Here is an 18,188-nt window from a genome sequence, read left to right on the forward strand (position 1 = left end):
GGTTTCCCAAGGATTCTGTCTGAATTCTGGCAGCAGCTCATGCACTGTGCCCTGAAAACACCACTTAGATGTTTGCTTAGTTTGGCAGTTTCAAACACTATTTTAGCTATCACTTTATTATGCACACTTTTGTAGTGCAGGCAGTGGCTTTTTGGTGTGACTAATCCATAATAAATTAGACCCTTTTAAAGGCAGAGCACAGTTTTTATTGATCTTGGACAGCATATCTTATGTGCCAATAACTGCATGAGGCTGTAACATCCAGGTGATGGCACTGATATCCTAATTACACCATTCAAGAATAAATATTTGCTGCATTTCTTAAGTTCTTACTGAATTTTATATTTTATTATACCTTCAGTTTAGTGTGGAGTGAGAATTAAACATTCAGAGTCTCCGTGGGGCATACTTACCATGATGAATGTAGTTTCTGATGAAGACATTCAACTGAAACCACTATTTCCTCACTTACAACAAGCAGAACAAGAAAAAACCACACAAACTGCTTAATAATTATAGCATGAATATCACCAAAAGCTATAAAACAGTTGCAGTGTTTTCTATTCTCCTTGTTCTCAGCCATTCAATTTCACTGTATGGGCTGAAAGTTCCCACATCCAGTCTGTCTTTAGAAGTGTGAATTTTTTTGTTCGTGTTTTAAAAATTTGGCTTACTCATTTTTATTGTAAAAGTAAGTAGGAAAATAATTTTACATTATATAAATAAGATCTTCCAACTGTTAAAAAAAATTAGTTAAAAGCATAGAATTGGAGTAGAAATCTGGTGTAAAATTAATTCTTACATGATGAACGCTACTATTACAGCTGTATATACTTACAACAGAGGTAAGACTTTTTTGGTAAAACAAGATCGATGGTCATTTGACTGAGCTTCTGAAAATTTCGTATAGAATGTTCATAGTACATTTGATGAATGAAATAGTGATAAGCTGAAAAAAGGTGTGCTGCATATGTGTGAGTGGATAACTTTATTTGGTAACAAAAAATATAGTCATGTTTATTATGGAGAATAAGCTTAGCTAATTTAGCTAGCTAAATTTCCAAGGCTCTTCAGGTGTTTCCTATCTGAGTAAAGCATACATTTCCCAAGTAGTGACTGACCTATATCAGTTAAGGATAAGCTTGAATTAACAAAGAAATTCCCTTAATGGCAGGGAACAAAGGTAGACATTTATTAGAAAAGGGGATTTTAAAACCTTATCTTCTCCCTGGTTAAGTTAGTTGCACAAATTGAGTATATTAGTCACATGGTAATGTAATTAATTGGATACTCTCAGCTTTACATGCTCAAACTGTATGACCCACACATTGCCACGTGTGCTGTGCTGCTACCTGCTTGTAAGAATTAAATAGTGTCTTTTCATTGAATTCAAAAATGTTGCTCTTCCTGAAAAGCATATGCCCTTTTTCACAGGTAACCTTCTCTGATAATAACTGTCCAGCATTCCTGAGAGTCAAGTAGTCAGGAGACTCCTGGCAGTTACTTGTTTTGTACAGATGGGTAATTTGAATTTGCTTTAGCCAGGCCATGCAAGGTTGTATTCTTCTGACCTAGCTTTAGCTATATATAAGTTCAGTGTCAAGCCTAAGCTAGTCATCCAGGCTCACCCTGCACCTCCCCTACCCCTACTTACTGTAGGGAAAACCTAGATTACTAGTTTAGAGAAAAGGCTGAATCTTTACACACCTGATGGTGTGATAAATCCCATCTTTATTAACATTTGTGATTAACAATCATCTCCCTCCCTTATTTCTTAAGGTAGCAATTAGCAATTGGTAGCAATTTGCATGTTTCTCCTATATACATGTTGTCTTTGGTTCTTGAGCAGACAGAGATACCTGTAAAGCTTTCTAGAGTTTCTCATTTCTTAATTCTGAGTTCTTGCAACATACGTGCTTGAACATCATCTGACATCACAAGGTCTTAGTCCCAAATGAGATCTTTGTAACTGTCATAACACAAATAGGAGATGGTACAGATGATGAGGAACGAACCATGGCTTAGCAAAATCTCTTCCAAAATGGCAATTCAGTTACAAACATTAAAAGACACATATCATACATAAGCAGTTTCACCTAAGAACAGAACATGAGAAGAGTCAAACTCTTTTGGATTCAGGGTCCATCTAACCCAATAGCCTCCCTCCAGCAGTTGTGGTTAAGTGGACACCCAGAGAAGAATGAGAACAGGGAAAGTATAATATTTCCCTTGATTACTCTCCTATGCTTCAACAATTTTCAGCTCAAGGGATTTTATGAGCCTGATGTGGTTTCTCTATTTAGCATTCCTTGAGAGGTGTCCCTTCCAATTAATTATTTACTCTCCTGCAGAATCTGTGTAATCTTTGTGCATCCCAACGTCCTTTGGCACGGAGTTCCACAATGTTACAGGCTGCTGCATGAGGAACCGCCTCCTTTTCTTGGGTATGAACCTGGCTCCCACCGCCTTTTTTGGGTTTGATTCTTGTACCAAAAGTGATGGTACAGTCGATTCCTATCCACCCTTTGCCTGCCAGTCATGATGTTGTAGTTTTCTGTATCCCTCCTTGTATTGTATTTTTTGAGGCAAAAGAGTCCTATTCTGTGTAATCTTTCCTTGCACAGAAGCCAGCTCATCCCCATGATCACTCTTGTTGCCATTTTCTAATTTTTTCCCAGCTCTACTATAGCCTTTTTGAGGTGAGACCACCAGATCTGCACCTACTATAATGATATCATAATAATATGAATTATTCTTTTCTTAATAATTCCTAACATTAATTTGCCTTTTTTAATCACTGCCAAGCACAGAGATTGCATTTTTATGGAATCATTATAACTGAAAGAGCTAAGTCCTAAGTGGTAATGGATACATGACTATATGTATTTTCCTATGTGTATCACTTAACTCTTCCATCAGTAATCTCCAACCAGCCTAAAAGAATCCCATTTTTGTTTCTTTTAACAAGCTTCATTTGTACACATTGCCCTTTCCGACATCAAGCAGTGAAGTTCTTGGCCTTTATTGTTGCCATAGGGATAGTGAATTTAAGTACGTTATGGTACCTGTTACAGACTGATGAATCAGGTGTAAAATTCTGAAAAAGATCCAGCACACTGCTTAGTATTACATCAAGAGTTGCATTTTGTGACAGTTCTTGTAAGAAACGGACTCTCGTAACAAAATAGTGCAAAGCTTCCATTATTGGATTTATAATTTGCCAACAGTAATTTCATCTAAGTAAAAATAGGACTAAAAACAGATCAATTTGGTACATGTAGACAAGTATATTTTTAGAGAAAGTATTTGATACTCTTAAAATCAAATTTAAAAATGATCAATTCAGTAACTTAACTCTTCTTCCCAATTAATTAGCTTTCTCATTTTCCTCATTAAAATTTGCTTCCTTTTCCTTCTGTTTCTTATTTATCTTTAGAAATCACAAGACTTTATAGTTTCTTTGGAACTCTATACTATAATCCTGTGAGCAAAGCATGGGACATCTCCACAGTTAATAGTATGAGGCCGAAATGTGGTGTTATTACAGCACAGTAAACATAAATCTTTCTTAATAGTGCAGTCATTATGATTTTTGGATACTGGCCATCAAACATTAAAATAATAACAGAAAATCAAATGAGTTTATTAAAAAACAATAAAGTATCAGAGTCAATATTACAGTATTGGAAATTTCAACTACATTGCTTCCATAATAACTTATGTCCATAAATTTAAGGTCATAGAAGACTGAGAGGTAATTGTTTCATTATAATCCACTGTACTTTTATACATTTTTATATTTGCTGAAGCTTGGGTATGAAGCTTGAGGAGGAGAACGATGTAAAATGCATCAGAATTATAGATGTAGTTATAGAGGAACTCATTTGGGTATATGTTTATATAGTTACACAGAGAGAGTGAATATCTCTTTATGTAGAACATTCACGTTTTTTAACATAGATGCAGATAAAACATAGCTTTAGTCTGTGCTCTGGACCACTGAAATCATGGCTGAACTATGCAACACATGAATCTTGCAAAATAAATGATGATATACTACAGCATTGTTTATTCCATAAATGCTAAAAAAAAAAAAAGCATTGCTATTTTTCTGTGTAAGGTGTGCCCAATACTCAAGGTATACAAGGCTTAAAAAAAGCCCTAAAAGCCTCTTAGAAAAGACAATGATGAAGTTTTGTAAATTAAAAAAATAAATAAATAGGCCATTTTAATTTTGGAAATGGGCAGATGATCAGCAGTGGTTGAATTATTGTGTTTTAAGATGCTGTGCCCCACCAGGTGTGACATGGTACCAAACGGTACATTTCAAACATGACAGTTTTTTCATGAGCTCCTCAAATATACTAATCAAAATCAAATCCAGTGATTTTAGAGCAGTAGTTGATTTGTTTCTTAAAAGGGTAAATTATCTGAGAAAAGTGCCGGAAGATTTAGATGCAAAATGCTAGTTAAGCACACCAAGCTGAATGCTGTGAGAGACATCAAAGACAGCTATAGAAAATAAGTCCAATCTGTGTCTGCTACTGTACGATCTGCTAGTCAAGCATCTGAAGAGCAGAATCAGAAAGAAAGGCCATCAACAAGGGCAACAATTGCTGTTTCATTCAGAGGGCAACAGCTAATGCCACAGGCGTGCCGTCCCGCGGGGGGGAATTTCTCACCATTGCCTCATTCAGTCCAGGATCACAGTTCCTAGTGTCTGTCGTGTCTCCACTGCTAAGGAAGTGAAAGACTGTTCCTGTAGCTGCCACCCAGATAATATTAGGGGGAGGGGATGGGAAGAGGCAGGCATCTTTTCTTTTTCTTTTTTTTTTTTTTTTCATGTAGCTTCTGCTAAAAGCCAGGAGAAGTTAATACGTGTTAGACAGTGCTTACCACAGCATGTACATTCCTATTAGAGCTGAATGTACTATTGCAATTATAAATGGAGCTGCTGATTTCCAGGAGGTTAAAGAAAATAACAAAGGGCTTTAGATGTCTTCTGGTTTAGTTTTCTTTATATAAGCACATTCTGTTTTAACACTGTGCTTGCTTTTTCTTTGGCTAGTATTCGCTCTAGTAGGATTTGGAAATTTTGGTTCGTTCAGCTAATACTGTGTGATCTTCTGCTCTAGTCCCTGAATTATGACTATGAGTCCTTTTGTGAAAATGGAACAGAAGTTAACAAATGTTTCTCTGAATCCTTTAGGAAAATAATTGTAAATCCTCCTTGATCCAGTGTCTGAAACTACATGGTCTGTTTTAATTCAAGATTAGGAGCTGCAGGATCTGGCTGCAAGATGGCAATCTAATACTGTGCATCAGTAGTACCTGCCAAGGTTCTCCATTTTCCCCTAGTGTGCTTCTGAAGTAAAAAATATGCACACCTGTGTAAGGGGAGTGTGAGCAGAGGAAGGGGGGAGCATCTCGCAAGTGGCACAAAGGGGAAGGATGCAGCCCCGACCTGAGTGAGAAGCTGCTGTGCAGACAGGGCAGGGACGCATGGCAAGGATGTGCCCTCATCCCTTTCCAGTACATCTCCTTCTTGGAGATGGTGAGAGGGGACATCTTTTCCTTTTGATTTCACTGTGAAATTTAAATTGTGGACCCAGACGCAGGTTAAATTCTTTTTGCACCTTATTTGTTTAGAGTTGGTAAAAGTGCTTTGGGGATCATTTAATACAAGAGTTTCTGTGTTGAGTGGGCACCCTTAAAAGATGCCAATGTCAATGAAATTCACCATAAAGATTTGTTGGGATTTACCAGCAAGAGGAGATAAATGTGCCATGAACTGTCTGATATAGAAGAAAATGCGTGTGCCTATTTTTATGCACTCATCATGTTATGTTACCCAGCTCCCGCTAGGAATGGTAGTAACAGCATATAGAAGGGTACAGAGCATTTCCCATGCATAATTTGGAGTTCCCTTTAAAAGCATGTGGCTTTAAATAAAGGCAAAGCACAGAGGACAAAAAACAACAAAGCTTAACATCTGTTTTGAATGCACACTGATAGATCTATTTTTCAGTAGATACACTGGTTATATAAGAAGGTAAATCTTGTTAAAGCTGTGGGGGATATCCAAGTTAAAGCATTGCACATCATGGCAATGCTAGATCCTTGTTTTACTTGAACAAAGAAACAGTGCATTTTTCTAGAACCAGCACAAAACTCAATGTCTAAACTGTAGTTTTGAACTGTTGTTATTTAACAGTAAGCAAATACTTCCAATTTTTCTCCAAAAACTGTCTCACTTCCAGGTAAGCAAAAGGTGGAATACTGATTTTTTTCTTAAGTCTTACTACCTGAAAAAGCAGGGCCTCTCCTCCTCAGTGCCAAAACATAATGTTTTTAAAGTGTAATATCCATATAAAGCCCCCTTTTGTTGAAGAGTCTTTATACAAGAGATTAAACAGACATGGGGATGGAAAAAAATGTTTTCGTTTATTCACGAGGTGTTCCTCTAACATTGCACCTTGGCTTTTCAATGGACTTATCTGTGTTTCCTTTAACAGTGCTTGAAATTACTTATAAATGGACAGATAATGAAATATAGTGTAGATCTTGCTGCACAAGGTGTTGAATTACTCTTGTTTAAAGGTAAGAGTCTAACACTGAAGGAACTTAGCATTTGATATTTCCAGTGATTAACAAGAATCACTCTCACCTGGGGACTAAACTACTGTGATATGCGACTGTTAGAGACTACAGAATTGAAAGCTGGTGCAAAATGTGGAATCTGACACTATGAGTACAAGTATAAACTTCCCATTAGTTCCTAGGCTGAGTTCAAGGTAACGGTTTTTATCTGTTGTGTCTGTGCCTTTCGTGATACCTTCACAGCCATAGGCAGTGGTAACAGTGGATCCTAAGCTCACCTCGACAGGGGCAAAGCTCCTCCTGGGAGGACTTTTCTAAGAGGTTTCCCAGCTTGTTCTGCTAGAGTCTGTTTGTTAATTTTCTAGTGAGAAAGTTGACTTTCTTTTTCCTCTTTTGTCAAAAGTGAAAACTGGAACTATGATGGTTCGGTGAGGGGATAATAGTAAAGTGACTAGAGCACATGCAGTTAGAAATTTTACGAGCTGATCATTGCATGTTTGTGCGTTCTGGCTACTGCAGCACATTTGAAGCAATGCATGGTGCCTTGCTGAAAGACTGAATTATTTTGTAGATAGGTACCCCGTGCTTCGTAGTAAAGTAAATATCTTTGTGATTATATATATTATAAAGAAAAGACTCATTCTTTGTAACTAACAATTTTCCTTTTAGCCTGGATTGTTTCAGCCAATTACTAGTTAACCGTGCAACTGAATGCTATTTTGCTATTTTTTCTTTGCTGCAGTCTCATGAATGCCACATATATGTGTTAGAATTAAGTTTATTACATAGTGAAAACTTGTTTTCTCTACTAAACTCAAAATCAGGAAGCAAAGATGAACGTGTGTGTGTGTGTGATTTTTTTCCTGAGAAGAAAACGTAAGAAAAAAATAGAGCTTGGAATCACTTGAAAAATATACCTGATCAGAGCGTATTCTATGGTAGCTGAATAACAGATTATTTAGGAAATGAGATAGGTAGTATAGGCATCCACAGTCCCCATAACAAAACTCTAGTTTCTCATTCTATCGCTCGTTGCTAAACGTTGTATAAATACTTGCATATTTATGTAAACACAGGTTTTCATAGTAAGACACATTTTACCAAGAGTAGAAAGTCTCCAGTCAGTAGGGTTTGAAAATAAAATAGCTTGTGATTATTAGCATCTGGCACAAAATAAGACATTACCAAGAGAAGTGCTGGCATTATTATGTGGAAGTGCCTTAAAATATGGCAGACCTTGAAAGGAAACAAAAGACAATGACATCTGTAGAGGTGTTGAGCAGAACTGGAGGGATATGTAGTTTGCTTTGTCATTCTCTAACACCAGATACACTCTGTATAATATTGATACTTACAGCACTGTGACAAACTTAGAATGTGAGAAAGAGGTTAATACCCTTCCTGAGCCATTATTTAAAGTTCATAGCTGGCCTATTTTTAGGCCACCATGTGAGAAGATGTTGGCTGAAAATAGATACAGATCATGTGTCCTTGCAGAATATAGAACATCAGGACATTTCATTTCCAAAGAACATAATTGGGACTGGGAGCAGAATCTTCTTTCCTCTCACCTTTTTGCTTGTAGATTATAACTTTAGTTATACGATCACACACTTTTACATGAGTTATATTAACCTCTAAAATATTTAACTGATATTAATTTCAAATATCGTTCTAATGGGACAGATTATGTTAAAAATACAATTTGGACTAAAAAGCTGAGCCCTGACCAAATGTACACATATAAATATATGCATAGGTCTACATATAGATATATGTAGATAGTTAAATAGATAGATAAATGGATGTACACACACACATACACATCCACGCAAACACATGTGTATAAGATCTTTGTGTGGAAAAAAATGGGAATTTGATTACTATATAATACTCTGTCAATACATCTGCATAGTACCCTGTAAGTACATACGTTACATTACATACAGCTGTGTGGTCATTATGTTTCTCACTGTCACAGTATATCTCAATACACATTTGCTATGCCACCAGTCTGTGGTTATAACATATGACCTTATGAAGAACAGTAATGACAAGGCTTTTAAGGGCTTTCCTACGAAATAAAATAAATATAGATAAAAGTATTCATAAAAGCAGAGATTAAGATATAGTCTTAAGATAATTTGAAAATCTTTCTGAGTAAATTATAGGAACATATTTCTTATGGAAATAATCCTCAGCCTATATTTAATTCATAAAGTGGGTAATGTGCTTATACTTAAATACTATTAACAATTAAATAAATGTTAAACTTTGGACTAGCAGATGAACTTAAATTGCTTTAAAAAAGAATATTTGACTGATGTAAAAAGTGTGCCACTGCATATTCACCTACTTCCTGAAGTTGGCAAGTATCATGCATATGAGCTAATCACAGTTGCTGAGAGCACTGTTATCATTAGGCTCCATAGGTTCTAGTGCACATCTAATCCTGGAAGGAAAGCACAGGTGCAGATATTTAAGGTCTTAGTGATTGCATGCAGAGAGGAAGCACAGCATAGTTACTAAAAATGGATGATAGAAAGCTACTGGTATCTCCCCAGGCTTCTTGGATATATAATTTACATAGCCACTTCCTTCCTTGCTCCCTAGAAGAAATATATTCAGGATCTACAGATACTAAGGATGTATCCCATGCATCCTTGATCTGTCAAGTCTTGACTGTGATTTGGCTGCTAGTTATAATAAAACTATTTCTTTGTTACTCTGATACCACACACTCTCATTTATCTTGTTTACATTTTACACTAACTGGAGCTAGTGTCTCAAACATCCGCCTAAAATTACTTCAACACTTGTATTCGCTGAAGGCTGCTTTTTCTTTTATTATTTTTGATTTAGGGTGTTTCATTATGATACCTGTTCTACAGCTAATGATATCCCCAAATTAAATATCTTTTCCAAGACCAGTTAACCATTCTAAGATTTGCCATTCTTAAATTTGTCTGGTTACTGCATATTTAAACAATCTGATGCATTACTTTTATTCTAGCTGCTTTTACTAATTCACATAGACCAGTCTACTGCCAGTTTGCCTTCTCTTTCCTCCACATGATCTGCTATTGAGGCGGTTCTTGCTGTTTCCATTCCTACTTGCACTCCTCAGAATTTCTTATGTTCTTTGCATCTCCTGTGCTGCTTATGCATCTCTTTTCCCTGCAGCTACCAACATTAGTGAAAGTGGCACTCTTAAGCAAATTCTATCTTCCGGGCTGTCTGCCTGTCACTCTACTAAGATATTCCCAGAGACTTCATTATCATCTTTGCCATCTGATTATCTGTCTTCTGGAGCCAGCTCTACATGTCTTACCCTTTCATTTATAGTTGATCAGCATCCTCATGTATTGCTGCAAAACTTGGCCCCAGAATCTACGCTTTCATTATTTTACTACTTCTACAAGCTTGCGGTCCAGCACAGTGGCTGAATTTGGGTCATGACTTCCTTACATTTCTGTCACAAGTTGCTACTTACAACATAACATCACAGCCCCTCTGTCTGATCCCACTACAGTAGCCTTTTCAGTAGTTTCATTCAGAAGGCAATTAAAATGGTCTCATAATTAGCTTGTCCCTGTTCACATAATAAACCAGTGATGAAGGCTGGATTCAGAATTAAAAAGGGATTGTGCATCTGCCTTATCTTTCTTTTTATATCATTCCGATATATATAGATATGTACATATATAGCTGACACTGTAAATCTACTAAAATTCTAACACATACAGTCATTCAGGGTTCTGTCACATATTTCTCTAAGAAATCTACATAAATCTTCAGCTGTTTATAAATATTCTTTTTTCCCCACTTTAAGATGTTGTTTATAGATAAAGTATCAATGTTTAGGGGTTTTTGTGTTAGAAGAAGCTAGGAGTTTGTTGTTTATCCTGTGTCATTACATACAGTAGAACTTCATTGAATAGTTACAAATCAAATTAGAGGCAAACAGAAATTACTAAAAAACTCTAAACATAATTTCAGAGTGGATATTTCAAGCTCAGCTATCTGTGATTTATCCAGTATAATCAGTAAGGTTTAATTTAAGCCACTTAATCATTTTATAGAGAGAGGCTTTGAACCAATGGGCTTTTAATTCATAATAAGAAATAACTGTTAACCTAGTAATTAAGAAGATAACAGTATGTCTGATCCAGAGCTCTTGGAGAGCTTTTAACTCAGAGAACAAATCACCACTGATTTTTAAATAACTGTTTTCCTGGCTGTTGTTGTTATTGTGACAGCTAAACTGTATATATAAGGCCTAGATAAAGCACATTCTCTTGAGAGCTACCTCAGTTGCTGACTTAATTATTTTGGGCGTTCAGGTTTGCGGTGCACAGAGAATTGGAGAAGGAGGAAGAAGACAAAGAGGGAGAGATAAGATGGCCGAAAGAATTTCTTGCCTGTTGTTGTAGAGCACCTAATAAATTCTCAGTGGCAGTATTCCTAGCATCAAATTCTGCTTTTGATTAAACAAGTACAAATCAGAATTAGTCAACACACAAATTTATAGCCAGGCCGTAACTTTATTTTCTCCTAAGGCATGTTGAGCTTTTCCTGCCACCCAGTTCTTTGTTTCAGTACTGTGTTTTAGCCTCCAGTCAGTCCCCTACTACCTTTAAACACAGATTTTTCCTCCCTACTTTCATCCACACATTATTTTCTTCATACCTTTTCTTTCCACAGCAAGGCAAACTAGATTGTTCAGCTATCACATGCTGTTTTGCATTCTGACTGAAATATTTTTACACAACAAAGCACACAAATCAAATATATTATATTTTGCCTAATATAAGTCACATAAATGTAAGTGAAACTGGATGCCTTTGTGAAATTCTCTCATCTCTCTCTCTCTTTTTCTTTGTCTCTTTCTTTCTCATATGCTACTTTTCTTCATTGCAATCAGGTGAATCAAGCACTGTCCTGAGAATAGCAGCACTCTTTTCTGCACATTTCTAAAACAAAATAATTTTATTCTGGCAATTGGGTGAAACCTCATTGACTTTGGTGGATATAATAAGTATTCTTCATTCAGAATAGCTATAAGTAGCATTTGAGCTTCTTTTTGGAAGGATATAGTAGAAAAAGTAGTAGCTGCCACACAGATTGCATACAAAGTCAATCACAGATTTATTGGTGTTACCAAATGATTTCACTGTACTTTCAGTACAAATGCACAAGAATGAATATGGTTTCCAGAATCATCAGATTACCAGATAGAGGAGGTGGCTGGAAGCTTCAGAGACAGTGGAAAACCAGTCCTATAAATTATATAAACCCATGAACAAAGCAGACTAGACAGTTTTGCGTTTAGCAAAGCCAACTTTCTCCTGTTCCTTAATTATTGTTTCAGAAAAACAGGAGGTTTTCTTCATTCACTGTACAAGAAACACGATGACTAATTCACACCCTTCTGTGTACTAACACAAGTTTCTGAAACAGAAAGGTACCAATAGGATTCTGTAAACTGCACATCACTGAGGATTCACCTTTATGTCACAATTTAACAAAACATATATTTTAAATATGTAATCTCATTGGCTTAGTGGAACAACTTGAATATTCAAAATGCTTTGCTAAAACAAGATTTTATTGTCAAGTGTCACCTGCCTGAGATAATATTTAGTAAATGTAGTATTAGCGTGTATTTCTCACACACATGCACACACATGCGAGAATGAAGATATTAGGTTACTCTGGGACAGAAAGCTGAAATAGTGATCATTATATTCATTTGCAAATTGCAATTTATTTATTCAGTTAACAAAAGAGAGAAGTTTCCATAGCAACTGCTATATCATACAGCACTAATTTCATGTTACCTTATGTAACAGACGGTGGGTGATTTTTTTCTAAGTGCAGTTAGGAAATTTTTTCAGCAGCAATCACTGTGAGTATTACAAATGGTGAAGGAAAAACTTCAAGAGGTAGAGTTTGGTGAGCTAGCGCAAACTTTAGGTCCTCATCTGAATTATCAGAACTTTAGCGGCTTTTGAGATTAGCCAGCTATCTCACAATTACACACTTCCTTAAAACATTGTCTGTATCTCCGTTCTCATTTTGATACTTCTTGTCCTTTTCCCTGCTGGAAACCAAAATTAAAAGGCATAGAACATTTCAGAACATTAAAGAAGATTAATGCTAAATTCACTTAAAAAATAGCATAGTTCAGGAATGGATGGATGGTTGGAGGATTGAAAGCGTGGTTGGGTGCTGTCTTTTTCCTTTTTCTTTCTTTATTTCTTTTGCTCTTGTTTAATCTTCTAAATATATTAAAAGACCCAGAGAAGAGAAGCATAAGATGCTCAGAACTGCTCTCCCATAAGCTCAATTAAATCAATTAACAAGCCAAGAAAAAGATGGATATCTTTCATCAGACTGACTTTATTGGAAGGTTTGGTTGAACCATATATTCTCAGAAGGATTATCCTGTCTGCATTTGAATTTAATGTAATAATAATTCCAAAGCATAAAAAATGCATATAAGTAGTTGAATAGAAAGTTCTAATCAAGTAGGGAATGATAGAAGAGTATGCAGAAGGCCAACATTTAATCAAAGAAGCCAAGAAAACAGTCGGTCAAACCTATATCCCTTCAGCTTGCTAATGCATAAAAAAGATTACTTTCTCTTAGGAAACAGCAATACTACCATATGCACTTTTTAAGGCTGTCTTATCTTAAGTTGAGGTGAAGAGATCAAGCCAGAAAAAAAAGATCAACCAGTTTCAACTCAGCTCTGACAGAATCCAAGCAGGGGATTTCATTTAACATTTGGCTGGAAAGCATATTTTTATCTGCCGAAGTCAGTTAATCTCACAGCTGGCTGTAGGGTTTTCTGCGCTGGGGCAACACTGAGGGTCTTGGGGACCTCAGTGGTTTGAAAATGTAAACACAGAGGCTGTCCAATGGTTTTTAAGACAGCCAAGTTTATGTAGATTGCCTTTGCCCTGGAGATCACTGTATTTTCAGGATTGTATATAAGTTACCTCAGATCAGAGAATTCTGGGGCTTCTAAGATATAGCCACAGGGTAGCTATGTGCCTTGAGGCCAGAGAGTGAGGTGTTACAAAGTCCACACACCTGCAGTGTTAACTGAGCATCAAAATATCAAAATCCTGAGGAAAAGAGAATTGTGTTTCTCAGCATAACTCTAAACATAAATGATGGTATCCAAGTGCATGGAATACCCTATTGTAAGTGAAGTCCAAGCAAGGTCCCCCTGTTAAAAGTGCCCTTGTTCAGCATGCAGACTGAAGGTTTATATCACAGCTTGGCCACAAGTGAAGCACTAGGCCTGTATTTCCCTGCAGAAAGCTGTAGAAGAAGATCAGTGTAACTGAAAAATGAAAAAGTCTTGGAAATGCCATTCAAAAAGAAATATGTACGTATGTCACTTTTACTTATCTGAATGAGCGAAATGTTTTTAAGTGAAAGATTCTGTATAGATGATTAAATGCAACGTACCGAAGCAAATTGAATAAACAATTTCACATGCACCAGAAATTAAGAATATTGTATCCCATTGCTCCATATGGATTTTCTGGCATTAAACACGTTGTGAGCTATGTAGTCATTCCCTCAATAAGGATACTAATCCTAGTCCTCCTGACTGTCTATTGTCATAAAATTTATAGAACTTAGTATCTGTGAGATTCCTCTTTTCTGACCATAATTGACCAATGGATCAAAAAGTTACAGGGAAGCATGAACACATACAGACTATGACTCCTCAAAAAACAGCTTAGATATATTTAATCTACTCATATACCCTCAACTCCCTCAATATCATGCTTTTTTCCATAGTTCCCCCATAATCACTTTCTCAATAATTTTTCCTTTGTGAGTTATTGCTAGGAGAAAAAATAACTTTCTCAATAAGGTGACTTATTCCTTTCAGTGATCAGGAAATTAAGACTGCTTCAGTTTCTTATTCAGTTCTTTCTCCTTTTACAGCAGAGTGTTAAGGAGAGACACTCAGGAAAAAAAATTGTGTTGTTGAAGTTATGCACCAGATTTTCACAGTACTATGTAGAAGTGACCTAATGAAACTATTTTGATGTGGCCATGTAGACTTTGATGGCCTACATATAAGAAGGACATGGTTTGTCAATGGAAGTAGTGGCTTTTATTTGATCAATTGGAATAGTGGACAACCTTTCAGGCACACAAGTCTTCCAAGAACTTTGTCTACTTTCTCCAGCTACAATTTTTTCCAGTCAGTCTAGAAGTACTATCTCAATCTAAAAATCTTGTCCTGAAGAAAGTGTCATAAAAACTCTTACAGATGCCATCATAGAAGTAGCAAGTACTTGGAAGGTCATAGTGTCTACCAAAAGAGTGTGTTTGTGATATAATTATTTTGTCACTCATAGGCAAATTATCCTGTGTTCAACAAACTCTTGGTTTAGCAAATGTCTTCCCTGTTGAACATTTGCTTGCATGAAATCCATTTGAGATAGTGTACTGTGATACATAGGACAGGACTGTTTTCTGTAGGAAAACAGTTTAAAAATACACTTTGTCTGTCTAGACCAAAATTACAGAATGCCAGATCCTCCTAAAAGTTTACCTCTCCAAATCTTTTCTCTGTAGTATCCTTTTTTGTTATGATTCCTTCATTTCTCAAGTCTGCAACAGCTAGGATCTGTGCAAGATCCTAAGAACTTGGGAGGAAGATGTCCATGACATTTTTCTGTTCTTGTAAATCTGGGTCAGCTTGAGCAGACTGAACAAAGCACCAGCATGGACAGGTACAGCATAAGGCTGCTCTGGTGAATGTCAGCCACATGCATCTTCTGTGGGATGCTCTTTTGACTGTGGGTTGCCAGAACACATCCCAGCCCAGTTCTCCTCTCTACATCCCTGTTACTCTTTTTCCTTGCCCCAGCTGCAGGGAAGACCAGTGTGAGCACTGCCCTGACCTGGAGCACCATGCCTGGCTCCTGTCGGCAGCCGCCTTCCCTCCAGCTCTCTAGCACTGTGTTGTAGCAGGCACAGTGCTGGCCAGGGTCGTGTCCTGGTTACAGCTAAGACAGCCTCGTGGCTGCCTCTGTATTTGTGACATCCTGAGACACACTGGAGCAGTCGTCCAGAAATGGCAGGTGTACTGAAGCCATCCAAAATTATAATTTTTGATGATTTAATATGACCTTGAGAAAATGGTCAGGAAGCCCAAGATGAATAATAAAGGTAGAAGGAGCCAACGTAATTACCTTAACTTAATCTCTTACATAAAGCAGACCATAGCACCTCCGACTTAGTTCTTATGTAACAGAGATCAGTATTTGAACTAGATCAACACTTGCTCCATTTAGGTCTGAATCATTCTTTCCCTTTAACCACTTTAGCAATATAATGCATTCCTAATCCTTTCCTAAGGCTTCACTTGGTATTTTCTTGGTGTAGAGGTGAAGACAAAAGCTTTATTATTTGTTCTAATTAAGACATCACTTTGTGGAGCATAAGCTGGTTGCAGTCGGGCTCCAAAGAATTAAAGAAAATATGAGTGAAAGATTTTTCTTTGCACAGAAAAAAGTCAACTTTTATTTTGATAGTTTGTTCTTCTGTTACCTTTGTTTTAAAACACCAAACTGTGTCTCCTAGCACTTTCTGAATTACATAAAACATGGTTAATAATCTTTACTGTTTCTTTCTCCCTAAGATGATATTTAAAGTAATATACAAGAACTTGAAATTGCAGCACTGCCTGTGATTAAGACTCACAGAAATGTTTTTTACTTGCTCTGAATGGTCTTATATTTAAATAAAAGAACACTATAGAAAAACAAAGCACTTAAAAATGACACATTTCCTCTCCCTCAGTAATTTTCCACCTTCTAACATCTTAAATAAGGAAAGTTTGTACTTTAGCATAAACTTTCATAGAAAACTAATCAATAAAATCAGTACATGACTAGAATATCATGGCTGAAATTACCGCAGCAGGGTGCCTATGCAGCTATGCCCGTAGTTTCCTTAGGCAACTCAGACTGAGCAGATAAGGTCTGTGTATACATGGATATATCTAGATATAGATTATATAGCAAGAGAGTAAGGTGGGTGGAAGCTGTATCCTGAAGAGGAAATGAGGTTCCAAAGGTGAAATTCCTGTGACTGGGGTGTAATTTGCTGTTTTTCTCCAAAAGAAAGCAATTCTTTTCCTTCTGGGTTTGGATGGGTCTGTGCAGAGGAATCACGCAGGTCTGAATTCTCACCTCTGTCTGTGTTCTGCTATGAAGTTATTAAAATATGTTACTTAGAAGTTCTCTTTTTTTCCAATTTCTTTTTTATTTTCTTCATCTGCTCCACTTTTCAGTTTTTATTCTAAACACTTGTTGTCCAGTTTCTGTGCTCTCTCTCTTTCAGGAACTTCAGTTTCTCAATCTCTTCTTTGAAGTCAACCTTCCTGCCTCTTTTTCCCATTCTTCTAGTTCTTTTGCATTTCCTCTTTTTGTTTTCCTCCCATCCTCTTTATCTCAGTAATACTCCACCTAGTTTTGTTTTTCTTTCATTCTGATCATGACTGTAGTTGAACCTTTCACTCTCCCTGCCTTTTCTGTGTTTATTCAGCAGCTTGTATACCATTTCAGCTCATTTTTTCCTTTCATTAGCGATTTCCTTTCTCTGCCTTCTAGATGTGCAAGAGGGAGCTTTTTCACTTTCAGAAGCAGAAAACAAGCAGCAAGTCTATTCTAAAATCCTTGAGCAAGGCAGAAAAGTAATAGTTATTGGCAGCTTTCTAGCATCAGCCAAGGCTGCAGACAGGCAGTCTCATACAGAACCAAGAGTGTAGTTTAGGGCTCCTGTGTGATGCCACCACACTGTTAGCAGTGGGAGCAGAGAATAACCTTTCCTTGCCAAAGAACCAGAGGCTGAAGCTTTACCTGAGAAAGGAAGTTCCCTGTTACCTATTTAGATGAGAAAAAGCACAGGTTTTTCCTCATCCTTAGAAAAACAAGCAAGTCAGGTGGAATCTCTTTTTAGTATTTATCCTGTCATACAGCATGTATTTAAAGGGATAACCTGGGACTACTCCTCTTGACTAAAAGAGTCAGCAGAATTCACTGATTATAAGTGCCTGTGGCACATCTCAGGTAGTTCACACCTTGCAGAGCTATTATCTGAGATTATTTTCAGATTCAGCCAAACAGCACCACAATCCGCTTTTATTTTTCTGCCTATTTTTACAAACAAGAAGACTAGGCCTTTTCTTTTTTTTAAGCTGAGATTCTCATGTCAAGTGCATAGATAGTAGTACCATAGTAGATAGTAGCAGCAGGAGCACCTGTGCCTTTTTCTGTGCTCAGTGGGAGTCATAGCCAGACTGTTCCTTTCTATAACTAGTAGCCTCCGAGTCATTATAAATCTCAGTGCTCTTTTCCTCCCGTCTTTTCTGGCTTCCATTCCTGCTATGTATTCTTCTACATTTCAACTTTCCTGTAGCCCTAAAGAAATATACCCTTGTCTCAGATCCTTCTCATCCTGTCTGAATCCAACACCTTTACAATTAGCTGTGGAGTCTCTACATGGTGGGGTGTTTCAGGCATGATAAATCACTCATAAGAAGGGGA

General features: G+C 36.9%; 1 protein-coding gene across 1 annotated transcript in view; it reads left to right on the forward strand.

The window, feature by feature from the left end:
• The window catches only part of LOC135324260 (potassium/sodium hyperpolarization-activated cyclic nucleotide-gated channel 1-like), a 208,469-nt gene that overhangs the window by 163,223 nt on the left and 27,058 nt on the right, over positions 1–18,188 (forward strand). The window lies entirely within an intron of this gene.

The sequence above is a fragment of the Dromaius novaehollandiae genome, chromosome W (genome assembly GCF_036370855.1).
Source record: "Dromaius novaehollandiae isolate bDroNov1 chromosome W, bDroNov1.hap1, whole genome shotgun sequence".
Lineage (NCBI taxonomy): Eukaryota > Metazoa > Chordata > Aves > Casuariiformes > Dromaiidae > Dromaius > Dromaius novaehollandiae.